Source organism: Galleria mellonella, unplaced genomic scaffold, assembly GCF_026898425.1.
Source record: "Galleria mellonella isolate WM207_F2 unplaced genomic scaffold, CSIRO_AGI_GalMel_v1 utg54, whole genome shotgun sequence".
Taxonomy (NCBI): Eukaryota; Metazoa; Arthropoda; class Insecta; order Lepidoptera; family Pyralidae; genus Galleria; species Galleria mellonella.
Window position 1 is genome coordinate 24,940 of NW_026442114.1, and position 14,176 is coordinate 39,115.

Sequence of the window (14,176 nt, forward strand, 5' to 3'; positions counted from 1 at the left end):
ATATATATATATATATATATATATATATATATATATATATATTTATAAATATATACATAAATATCGCCTTATCGTTAAAGCAATCTCTTCCAAACAATTTTTGGGTATCTTCTTTTTTTTGCGTCATTGTCCATGTTTGTTCCATGTTCCACCCATATAATGCTATGCACCAAATGTTAGTTTTTATAAACTACTTACGGATTTTTTTTATGTAAATATTTTTTTTTTGTTATCATTGTAAATACCTTACCTCTCTGTAATACTTATCGACTGTCATGCTTTCAATCTAGGTCACTTCGCAATGCTATATCCACAGTGTGGTAGCATAGAATATAATAATTGTGTTTATATGGTCAATGGTCACATTAATAGTTATTTATATTTGAAAATATTGCTAACATTTTAACCATTTAGCTTTATCTGACAAAAAAACCTTTATTCGTATGTTAGATTTCCACATATTTATCGGACTATTACATTGCTCGACAAGTATGATAAATAAAGACATAAAATAAAAGTTTTTTTTTTTCTTAAATTACTTATTCTAGTAAAACGTAATAGTACAAGTATAATATAAGGTTCCCGATTTGAGTGTAAGGAATATGAAACTATCTTAGAAATATGATTAGGAAATAATTTAACTGTTCAGCAAATTTTAATCAAATCCATTCAATCGTTTAAGCATGATTGAGTTATAAACATCGAAACATCCCAACAAAACTTTACATTCATTATAATAGTACAATTTACTTAAAATTTAATAAACATATTCAAAATATTATAATACAAAGAAGAAAAAAAAATGAAAGACCCGATATCACTGTCAAAATTTAATTAATTGATTAACATTTCGCTTCCATTTTTCCGCAGAAATTTTCAGAGCCTCCACGGACGGTTCTGGCCTACTTACTCATATTGCTTTTCTATACTACTGCGACCGAATAATGTCGCCCTGATAAGAATTTATGGAAGAATTAGTGGGTACAATGCTCACTGGACATTAGAACATTGTTTTATTTTCTGACTATCCATCTATCTTGACCAGAAGTCGCATGTTCGCAAGTTAAAATCTGGGAGGTAAAAAACCCACCTCACTTTTTTATTTTATTTATTCTTCGAAAAATAGAGTTTAATTCATTAAATATACATAGCCGAGTTATATTTATATTCAGTCATAAATAGTCTTTACATTTGCTTCCACGAATCATAAAAGGATTTGTAATGTAATTTTGTAATTGCAATGTAAATTTTTATTATTATGTATGTTCACCACAATAATAATAATACACAAATGCCAATGATTGTGGCATTTGTGTATTATTATCATTGATTGATATTGATATCATTGATGAAAAAAAATGTACAAATATCTTATAGACACGCATTTATTATCGTATACAGATTTATTATTAGTCCCATTAGAGAGTGTCAAGAATATCGATTCCCTTCATTTTGTCGTAAATGAAGACAGTGAGGGATGAGGTGCTTTATCAGACAGAGAAATAACGACTTACTGCTTATTTTACGATTGTTTGTATACCGACCTAGTTCTTTATAGTTATGTGCTATAATATTTATAGTTGAAATTGGTTTTAATACGACCATATTTTTATAGACATAATATAAAGTAATGAGTGCATTTATATTCAACAGAGTTAAGAAATAATATAATCTCGATATAAAAGTATATTTCCATTGTTAAATAATAACTCTCGTGAGTCATACTATAATTAAATTATTTATTATTTTCATTTTAATAAATACACACATTTCTCATTGTAGGTTAAGTATTTTCTGAACCAACGTGAGCAAATTAATTTCGACCGACTTTAAAAAAGGAGAAAGTTTATTATTTGGTTGTATTTTTTATGTTTGTTACCTCATAACTACGTCATTTATAAAGCGATTAGAAAAGTTCTACTTTTATCTGAAAGGATATACTCACTTATTTATTTCACTTTTAAGTCTCATAGAAATTTTATCAAAATCACATAAATAGTTTAGTTTTTAAATCAAAATAACAGGTTTTACCAAAATTGAAATCGGTCTTTATATGCGGGACAAAATTGAATGAATATTTACACATTTAAATTTAAATTTTTAGAACACAGCTGTTACTGTTCTCTGTAACGTACACTATACGAAGTGAACTAGTCACTTAGTCAGTAGGTCACTAATTTATTTCATGTTTTAGTTTATAAGTAGTAATATGTAATCAAAAAATTTATAAGAGTAACTTTTTAATTTTTGTGTAACATGTACGTTTGACGGATCCGCCAAACCTTAGGACCTTATTGGAGTAGAGTGGCGGAGGATAGAGTTCAGTGGAGAGAGCTGGAGGAGGCCTATGCCAGGAGGCACACCGAATTGAGAGATATATTATAATAAATAGAAAGGGAAAATATGTCTTACTCGGTTTATGGTGAATTCGGAGTAAAAGGGCTTATAAATCATTAAATCATACACAGATTGAACAAATTTTATCAAAATCGATTGAGTAGTTCAGTTTTAAATAAAAAAACTGGTTTTGCCACGATCGATGTCGCCTGTAATTAATCGACGCAATACATCACATGTTTTCGGTACAGTCTTCCTCTAATCATTCAGTCAGTGCGTCATCACAATACTCAAGGGGTTTCATCTCTGATTCTAACATAATATAACTTTCCTCTAACTTTTAGTTAATTTATGGCTTCAATAACTATTCCATCAATACACAAATAATTATGTGTACTATATATTGAATAAAAGTATATTTATTATGATTCTTTAATTAGCAGGTATGAAGGTATTAAAATGTAAAATCTACTAACATAATTATTCAAAAAAGCAGGATATAAAATTTCAATTGTTATTAAAATGGATCGTTCACTCTCTTTGTAAATTGCAGTATCCCTATGAGGTGTCGTATATCTTATATACTTACCTATTACTAATTTGTACTATATGGTATGCAAATAAATATATAAATAGAGGTCGATTATGAGGCGCCATTTCTCAAAACTTACTTCTAATATTAGCATTTAAGTTTTATATTACAGTGAAATCTTTTTTGTAGAGACCAATTTGAACCAATTTTTTTTATGACTGATTGTTCGTAAATAAAAAATTTTTTTCTTCCCTCCAACAATTTATCTATATTATTTTATAAGGTATGTTGTATCAGTTCTCTTCATAAGAGAGAAATCTAAAAGCTACTATTACTACGTTGGCCAAGCAGCTTGGTATAAAACTATATCTTGTAATTTTCTTCTTTTGTATTGTTGTACTGCGTTTGTCCTTAGTTACATTTTACGATATTCTAATTATGAAAAGCTGTGGTTCACATAATATTGTTGTGGTATTTATTGCGACAATGAATTTAATCAATTGTTTCAAGACAGAAAATTGTAAGCGAAACTCATCGATACTGTGACCATGGACGCAGCGACATTATACCTACACCCTAATAAAAAAATGACATTAATTATTATTTTTATGGCTATTACATTAAATGCTTTGTCATAATGTTATGAGAGACAACGGGATATTGTTGCTTTAATAAAATATTTCAGATAATGGGCCATCAGCATAGTAAGAAACAAAATTAAAAATTATACAGGTAAGTAAAAGTCACAGTTTACTGTTTTAATAGGCTATGGGCTCAGTAAAAACAAAATAATAAAAATTATACAGGTGTATAAAAGTCACAGTTTATTGTTTTAATAGGCTATGGGCTCAGTAAAAACAAAATATTAAAAATTGTACAAGTGTATAAAAGTCACAGTTTACTGTTTTAATAGGCCACGGGCACAGTAAGAAACAATATAAAAATTATACAGATAAGTAAGTCATAGTTTACTGTTTTAATAGGCCACAGGCACAGTAAGAAACAATATCAAAATTATATAGGTATGTCAAAGTCACAGTTTACTGTTTTAATGGGTCATCGGCACAGTAAGAAACAATATTAAAAATTATACAGGTAAGTATAAGTCACATGTTTATTATTTTTAGTAAAGTGCATTTTTTTACAATCAGCCGTACCTATTTTTGAGGATATAACCACTTTTGACTGGGGGGAAAGGGATTGTTTAGTAATGGAGACTGAGAATCCCATTGCTAGCAATATACCCAACCAGATCGACCTCCTCGCGGTTCTCCCTGGAAACTATCATGGTTAATTCCTGATGAATTCATCATGATGGGCTAACTGGCCTGTTTTCATTCTCATCAATCACTCTTCACTGGTGCTCCGCCAGCGTATCCCGTTAGCGCGGGCGGGGCTACCATACCATTTTCACTCTTCAAAAAAAAACCACTTTTGACTAGTTTTTGTAATCAAAATATAATAAAATTGTATATTTTCCAGAACTATAAAGTGATTGATCGTTATTGATGCGCAGATAGCTTCTGTCGGTTTTAAATTAACACATACCTACGTTACGTAGTTCTGTAACCCTACAGTTAATACTTAATTAATATTCGTTAATAGACCATGTGGAGGTCGACCTGACAGGATATATTGCCAGCAATGGGACAAGTAGTCCGAAGTACTAACTATCCCTTTCCCCCTACATGAGTATCAGTTATATCTCACGCCCTCGTTCGCCAGAATCAATATATTTTATGTCAAGTTACCTATTCGTATACAAAATTTTATTTAAATTCGTTTATTGGATTTTGTCTGAAAAAGTAGCAGATATTCATTTATATAAATCTATAAATTTTTGCGTTTATAGCAGTAATCAAATTATTTTTAATTCCTAATATATATATATATATATATATATATAATATACTATTATAGATATATTAGAAATCATTTTACGTTTAGAATACTCACTTTATTGACTTGATTAAATATTTTTTAACAGATAACGATAAAAAAGAATTAACGTAAGAAAATTGCAAAACAATTTGCAGCGTGACTGTTCACATTTGTTTCATGTCAACTGTATAAATTAACACATTATTCTATCGATATCTTTAAAAAAATGTCTATTTAAGAAATAATACCTACACGTCAAGTCGAGCTCAAAATTTCGACTTTTGAGAGACTGAAGCGAACCACAAATTTCTTACGCTTTTGAATATAATCGTGCAGTAAATAATTAATTATTATTGTAATGAGATACACCTGCTTCCAATTAGTTCACATTTACGTCTCGTGGTTCTATTTATAATGGTAAGTGCCGTTTCTCACCTTCGTAATGATGCCATCTGTTCACACCATTACGAAGGTTAATATTGTTAGGAGTGACACACAACTAAACCATCTCATATAATTATTATACGTAATATAACCTTATGTTAGTAACATAAGGTAATATTTTTTTTAATCACTAGTTATTATACGCCATTGTACTTGTATACTTTTTGTCATTTTTCAAATGAAGAATGAGAAATGTAATTTAAATAACACTTATACAAAATATAAAAATTATATATTTATTTAGAACAGGGAAGTTTAATATTTTTAATTATTCATCAACACATGGATTTCAGAAGTAGGAAAACATATGGAATAAACCAATTTTAGTTGACGCATCAAGATAAAACATACTCGTACATCGGATTTTGAGTTAGACTTGAAAGTCTGAAGTTCCTGAAGAAACACAACCTATCTAATTTGCTACAGTTTTTGCACGTTGTTAAAACAAACATACAGATAGGTAGAAAGAGTAAAAAACAGACAGAAAGACAAAATTTCTGGAAAATATTTGTTTTAGTATCTTTTCGTTTCAGTAATTTTATTTTTTAATATCTGCTGTATAAACATCGTCTAGTTACAATTTTATTATATTAGTAAAATTTCCTTATATTTATATTAAAAAAAAAATTAGTTTAGGTTCTTACTTTTAAACCAAATACATATATATCATAGCTTTGTCGTCGTAAATTAATATGTATGTGTTTATCAGATGGGGCTTAAGTTTGTTTGCCATTCTAACGGCCTAATTAATAAATTATATTTTATATAAATGTTGAACAATCTTTTAGTTATACAATGAATAAGTGTTCTGTAGAGCTTATATATTAATATCATTAATAAATAGTATATAGCCAGTGAACTATCCATTCATTACGCCTAGACTGGTCTAAATCAATGACGACATTAGACACAGAGATTTTAAAAACAAAAGCAGTATTATATGTTTTGTATTTTCTAAATTCACACAGAATCGATGAAGAAGGTATCTAAATATTTCTATATTTCAAAACATCTTTCTATTATATTTCGCGTCAATATGTGGTCTCTGTTATATGTTTCTTCCCGTGATTTTATTAGATTTTGTATTGATATAAATAAATAGGTGGTTAACGCATAACCAGAATCACCTAGTAAATATTATTTGAGTTCTCCATGATTTCAATATAAAAAATAACTTTTTTTAAATTTAATTGCCAAATACTATATACGTGTATTATTATCATCATCATATCAGCCTTTAACTGTCCACTGTTGAACATAAGCCTCCCCCTTAGGGAGATTTGCCAGTAGTTGCCATGCTTAGAAGGCGGATTGACAACCGCAGTTAAGCTTTGAAGATGTTTTGAGAGGGACGCTGCTGCCCATCCCTCGCCCTCATATGTACATATACATGCAAATATTGCAAATTTCATGCCAATTAATTTATTCGTTCACGCGTCAAGGAGTAACAAACGAACTCATATCCACTATGTCGATTTTTTTGAAAAAAAAAATACAGCCTATGTCGTTCACTGATGATGTAGCTTTCTATATGTAAAAAAATATCTAAAGGAAATATTTTTTCAGTTTAGGTTTTTAGTTTTCCGTTACAAAGAAACAGAAAAAAATCAAATCTTTCTTAGTTTAGATAGAAAATATCTAAGTATATCCGTAAGATGTTCCTATATAGTTAATATCTATACAGATCTTTAAAAATACACTTTGAATTTAGTTATAAATTCACCTTGGGGACACATAGACTCTGTTACGTATGTACCTACATAAATCTGTTTTAGTTTCAGAATAATTTTGTATCTAATGAGACGACTGAACTGTGAAACTGAATTCGTTATGGCGCGACCGCTGTTAGGTTAATATTGATATTGTTTGAAATCTGCAGCTAACCGGTTTCAAAGAATATTTTAAACAAGAAGTAATTTGAACTAGGTATATGTATATGCCTTAATTTTACTCTAAGTATTAATCTATAATCAGATCCATTTATTATATTGCTATATTATTTTATATTTATATATGTTATTTGTAAATTTTCCTGTAAAAAAATAAATAATAAATCCTTATTATAAGCCATCTAGCCAACGTGTGTAGTAATGTACTCTTCTTATGAAATGGGACTAGTGCTCAATAGTAAATTAGGATGTATTTGTGTGTATGTACTAGAGATGAGTAATATCTGATATTTATATATTGAGTATTTCTGGACATTAATTACCACCCATTGCAATATCGCACATGCCAGTCGGATATCTATATTCATTGCGAACGAGTTCTTCTTTTCGATTCCCGATAGTTAATATACCTGTTATTGAGCCGATATATGTATAGGTATTATAACTACAATATATAAATATTGCTCCCACCCTTAGTATGTATTGCTAATACTATTTCTGTTTGCATGTTTATTACTATTCAAGCATGTTTAAATAGCACTACAGATTAAAATTAAATTCTTTTTTAATATAAATATCTATTACAGCGGTTATACTCTAGACAACTTCGACCTTTTGAAAGCTTCTCTTCATTGGTAGCAACTACCCACATTCGATATTTTTAATTTCTGGCTCTGTTCTTTGAACATTTTATTCTTTTATACGACTACACAGGGCATCGCCTTCAGAATATAGTTAATTATAATGTTATCCTTGCACCCTTTAATATTCCAAAGATCAATAGCTAGAGGGCATGACATCGTTCAGAAAATTATTTCTAATTATGAACATTTTTTAAAGAATAAAAGCTATTTAAATTATTTTAATTAGGTAATCTGGATAGATACTATCTTCTTCTTATATATTTTTACACAATAAAGTAGCAAATAATAATCCCATTAATATCTCATTACTTGGCATGGGTTCCTTTTAAGAGAAAGAAATTAACTTCAAAGTCATTAGTCTTAGTCTTCTGTCAGTAGTCTTCTATCAAAAGTTATTTGCATTCTAATGTTTCAAAACGTTCCCCTGTAAAATGTATCTTTTTCAGTTTCGTAAGTTTACCATAAAGGTTATGTAGGTTATATGTTAAGTCTATTATCCAATATTATTTATTGGATAATTGACTTTTAACATATTCGTTATTAGACCAGAAAATAGATATTGTAATTGAAATATGTAGAAATTGCTATATATTACCCACACCTAGTAGCTATTTCGGGTGTTACATGACAAAATATTATCAGGTAATATAAACATAGGCTCGAAAGTGTATACTTACTTTCTCCTAGGACTTAAGATTTCAATTCGAGTTTTCCTTCTCATTTGCTGTTATTGTTGTTGAAATGAAATCTATTTGGAGTTCCTAATTGAAAATTCCGAAAAATGTATTCAAGATTGACGAACGACATTTTTTACGGAATACCGTTACTGGTAACGACAACACCGTTACTAGTATCGGTATCGATGTTCTTTCTATTTTATATTCATATGTGAAATATCGAATAAATGTATTTCTATTTCAGTTTGCGCTGGCGAACACCAGTAAGAGATGTGAGGTAATGATAAACTCAGATCAGTTGGCTTGTAGTAATGAATTCAACAGAAATTAATTACAATGGTAACTCAACGATTTTCTTGCGTTAACTCAGTAACTCAGGCGCAGCTTACTGCGCCGACTCATTAACTCAAAATTGCGTTATAGCCTACAGGTTAACATATATTTTCTTTTTGACATGTACCGAAAACAAGCGACGAAAAAATAAATGCCATCACTGTACTTCTATATTTAATTTTCTTTACATTCGTACGTATATTTCGATACATTTGTATACTATTAAAAGAGTCTCAACAAGTCAACCCACAAGTCGAAAAAATACCCCAATTTCTCGAAACCCATGTCACTTTTCTCAGTATTGCTCTGTCCGCCAACTCATTTTTAAGAAGTGAGTTGACACATTGAGCATAGTGAAGTGAGTTGGCGCAAGAGCGCGGCGTAGGGCAGTGTTCGACAATAATAGCTTTACAGATTTATTGCTAGGAATGAAGCCTCTAATTCTCGTTATTTACATTTCATCTCATATGTACATCGCTAAAGAAAACATTCAATAGAAGGTAATAGTAGTACGGAGAGATTGTTAGTAATCAGGAGGTTAGTTCCCGTTGTGAATTGATTTTGTCAGGTCGATCTCCACGCGGTCCCTCTTGAAAACACTGTGGCTAATTCCTGGTAAATTCATCGTGATGGGTCAAATGACTTGCTTTCATTCTCATCTATAATCCCTCACTGTTGCCCTGCCAGTGCATATCGTTAGTGCAAGGTTACTATTTCATTATCATTTACTAAAAAAAAGCTACATAATTGTTTACATATTGCAATTATTATGCTCTAAAAATGACATTCAGTTTTTAATAGTTTTGATGCCATCAAGGGGTCCAGTAAAACAAATATTTAACGATTTAGTAGTTTTCATACGCTTACTCATTTATTCATAAAAACTAAAACCTGTTACAAACCCATTTTAATTATTTATTACAATAATTTGACACTTTCTTTTAAATTGAAAATTTAGCACAAATGAAAACAACAAAGCACTTTAATAGCTAAAATATAAGTATATTTTTTGTTCATCAGTAGGCATGCGTAATATGGATACCAATCCGATATGTATATATTAGATTCCTCTGGATACTGATGGCGAAAACAAGGTCATCATTTCGATATCGCTCATATCCATCGGATATCTATTTTCAAATATGATGAAAGTCTGATCGTATTATTTGGGTACATACCTACTTCATATTTGTTATCGCACCAGTACATATATATATATATATATATATATATATATATATATATATATATATATATATATATATATATATATATATATATATATAGATATTTGGAATCAACTTACAGCAGCAGTATTTCCGAACCGATAGGACAACATAACCTTCAAGAAAAGAGTATATTCTTTTTAAAAAAAGCCGGCAGCACACCTGCAATGCCGCTGGTGTTGTGGGTGATCATGGGCGGCGGTAGTCACTTACCATCAGGTGAGCTGCTTGCTCGTTTGCACCCTGTGTTGTAAAAAAAAAATATTACCCACCCCCCATTTATGAGACGCTTAACGATTTAATGAATAAGGAGACTAGTTTTTATATACACTGAAAAAACATGTTCATTTTTAGTGCACGCTAAGATACTTGCGTTATCTATAGCTTCTATATCTGTGATAAACCATCTATATTTTGGAAAGTTCGCTTACAATCCTTTATTATTTATATGTAAACCTTTATTATTTATGACTAAACTGTATGAAGCATGAACATCCTCGCACGATAGTTTTCTTTCTTTAAATATTAAATGTGATCTGAGTTTATACATTATTACTAACTTTTTGCTCACTCCTTCGTATGCGTGGATTTAAAAGAGGAAAATCAATGAAACAGACTACTTCTAGATGGTGTATTAAGATAAAAATATATCTACAGGTTTTTAAGTTAGATCTCCAGAAACAATAGTGAAAACTCCATTTGGGGTAGTAATTTTAAGCCGAAACAAACAAACAGTCGAAATTTCTAAAAATTATTTTATCTTTTATTGCTTTTATTAGAACCTCTCATATTGATTTTTCTTAAATCTCTCTCATGTACAGACATGCTCTAGTTACAATTTTATTATATTATTAAGATTACCGGAATATCCGTTCTTCAGAGCGGGTATTCTGGGAATTAAACTTTTAGAGAAGTACACACTTTATTACACAAGTGCAAAAATAAAGTTTATTTTTTTATTTCGCAACTTATTATTTAATCCTTTTAATCCTGCTATTATTATAAACATGAAAGTTAGTGAGGATGGATGTTTGTTTGTTACTCTTTCATACAAAAACTATTAAACTGCTTTAAATGGAATTTGTTACACGAATTGATTATATTCTAACCTACCATACAAGGTAATTTTTTTAACATATAGGATATCGATTAATGCAAGCTAAGCCGCGCTATATAGCTTGTATTGTAAACATGTGAAAGTTAGTCAAGATGGATGTTTGTGTGTTTCTATTTCATGCTTAAATAGCTGAATAGCTGGAATAATAATGGCTTTCATACTAATTTTTTTTTATACAACTTAGAATAGCATACAAGCTGACGGCCCACCTGATGGAAAGTGGTAACCGTCGTCTATAGACATGAGCAGTACAATAAACATAACAGAGTATACTATTTATTTATATTATAGAGCATTTCACCAGCTATTTCACCAAGGAATAAAACCACGAGATATAGTGATGACGTAATTTAAAAGGAGCCGATGGGTTGCTGTACTCTGCATTAAAATATGGGGAAACCCATTTTTTTTTGTGTAACTTAGAATAGCAAATAAGCTGACGGCCACCTGATGGAAAGTGGTAACCGTCACCTATAAACATGAGCAGTACCATGGACATAACAGAGTATACTATTTTACCCATGATACACTCCATGCGTTGCTATTCCTGAGGTTTCAGATGTTATTCCTCTGTGCCCTGTAAATTCACTGCCATATCCCACCCTTTAAACCGAAATACAGCTATGCAAACACAACTACTTCACGATAGAAACACGAACGGGACAGAGGTACCCAAGCAAACTTTGTACAAAGTCTCCCCCTAGTATGCAGTAATAATGCAATAAATGATGAATAAGACGCAATTATAAACATATTTTGATCGTAAGCCATATGAGTAAATCCGCGGGTTGTAGCTAGTATCACGCACATAAAACATACCTTATATTAACCTAATTAGAACAGTGATTACTATATTTACTTTTAATATATTTGTGGGTGTTATGAAATGAAATATCCTTCGCATGGCAGGTACGGACAGGCATTCACCATGTGTCCAGCCAACTTCCAGTACAGTGGACGGAGGTCGGAGGGCCCTATACGAGGGAGTGAAAGGGGTGTAAAGGGTGAAAGAGGGTGCTTTCCGAAACAACGAGCACGGAACAACCCGCTTATAGAAAGCTATTTACATAATCCAGTATGACGCGGTGTCAATACGTAACAGACTGTCGTTGGATAAATAAACATACACTGTGAAGTCTAGTATTTAGGTAGTAAATTGGTAGCTTTTATATCGAAGTAGCAATTTGTGGATTGATTTTATGTTAAGTATATATGAAATAATAACTCACCTTCTTGTAAGGTAAAGATAGGCGAGGAAAAAATTAGGTCAATTGAAATTACGACGGTTGCCACGGAGATATCGTGAAAGACGATCTGACAAAATACACAAAGTGTATTGAAATAGTTCATGATAATCTATGTATACTAATGTTATCAAGAGAAAAGATTTTGACTTTTTATTTATTTGTTTATCATAGATAAACTCAAAAACTACTTAATCGATTTTAATAATTATTTCACCGATAGGAAGCTATATACTCGTAATTAGCAAGTAACATAGGCTGAAATTTATTTGCGAATCGAGAGCAAGCAATATATATAAACTATATTATATAAAGAGTGGAGAAATAAGGCTTAATATTAATAATTATATTTTTCAAAGTTGCCTTACATCTTGGATGGTCGTAACAATGCTGAATGCTTTCTAATCTCCCATTACCAGTATCAAGTTCCAACGTATTGAGCCCAACCTACCTGGTAGGGGGGAAGGGATTATTAGTATTGCGGACTACCAATCCCATTGTCAGGTTGACCTTAACGTGATCCCCTGGAAACCATTCTGCTGAATTCCAGTTCATCACGATGGGCTAACTGACCTGCTTTTTTATTCTCACCTGTCATCCCTCACTCCGCGCCTCGCCTCGCCAGTGTATACCATTAACGTAGGCGAGGTTACCATTACATTATCATCCTTTCAAAAAAACCCATCTGGTAGGGATGGACGGGGTTGTTAGGATTAGAGACTAAGGGACCTATTGCTGGCAATATACTCAACCAGGTCGACTTCTACGTGGTCGTATTAAAATCCAGGCCTATTCATCACGATGGGCTAATTGACCTGCCTTTTCATCATCACTTATCATTCTTCGTGTTACCATTTCATTGTCATCTACTAAAAAAATCTGGTAATTAAAGAATTACAATAAAGGTATTGAATCATTCGTTTGTAGAGCTCACTCACAGAGCTATTGATCATCGGTGTCCAAGGTGCATTCTGCTATGGACTAAGCCATTTAATTCACCAATGGGAAACTATCACCAGAAAGATTAGTCCATCGTCATTATCCATTAACTCTTGTAGGAATTATATGTGACCCAATATATTCCAGTAACAGTCGGACGAAAAAAGGAGAAAAAATATAGCCTTGCTTACATACCTGCTTTACGTCAACACCTGCCATACGGCCCTAGTGATACTAGTTTATTGCTCGTAGTAGAAATATTCTGCAATCGCCATGTTGTCCGTATTTGTAGGTGAGCGTTACCAGTAGTCTTCAAGTTGGGCCGATACCTTGTTTATCCTTGGTGTTGTCTCGTAATAAGCATAATAATTTAAGATTTTGCTAATCATCATTTGTTACCCATCTGTCGTCAAATGCTGTCATATTATGGCACACATTACTATCTTGCGTCACCTGTATCTGTATTTACCTAAACGATTTCATTATATTGACGTAAAATACATAGGTATATACATAAACACATCTGTTCAAAGAACAAATTCGAAGTATGATATGAAGCAAGTATGTTTTTTGAAGTATTTCACATAGCTGAGGTGTCCGAGTGGTTAAGGAGTTGGACTTGAAATCCAATGGGTATTACCCGCGCAGGTTCGAATCCTGTCCTCAGCGAGTTGCAATCTTTTTATTCAATTTTCTTCTGATAGGTAGGTACTTGATTTAAGACTAATTAAAGACTGGCTGAAAACAAACGCTGTGCTGTAACATATATATTGCATTGGGACACTAACAGCATCAGCCGAGTCAGTACCTTTTGCCTAATATGAGATACTTCTTAAAGAGTATCAAAAGAATCATTTTTAAATCTTCTATATTTTTAATGTATAATACCAATGGAATACCAGGGAGAGACTGC

General features: G+C 31.4%; 1 non-coding gene across 1 annotated transcript; it reads left to right on the forward strand.

The window, feature by feature from the left end:
• The first annotated feature begins 13,850 nt into the window (after positions 1–13,850).
• On the forward strand, positions 13,851–13,932 carry Trnas-uga (transfer RNA serine (anticodon UGA)). Its single transcript has one exon. It is a non-coding gene; the product is annotated as a tRNA-Ser (tRNA).
• The last annotated feature ends 244 nt before the right edge of the window (positions 13,933–14,176 follow it).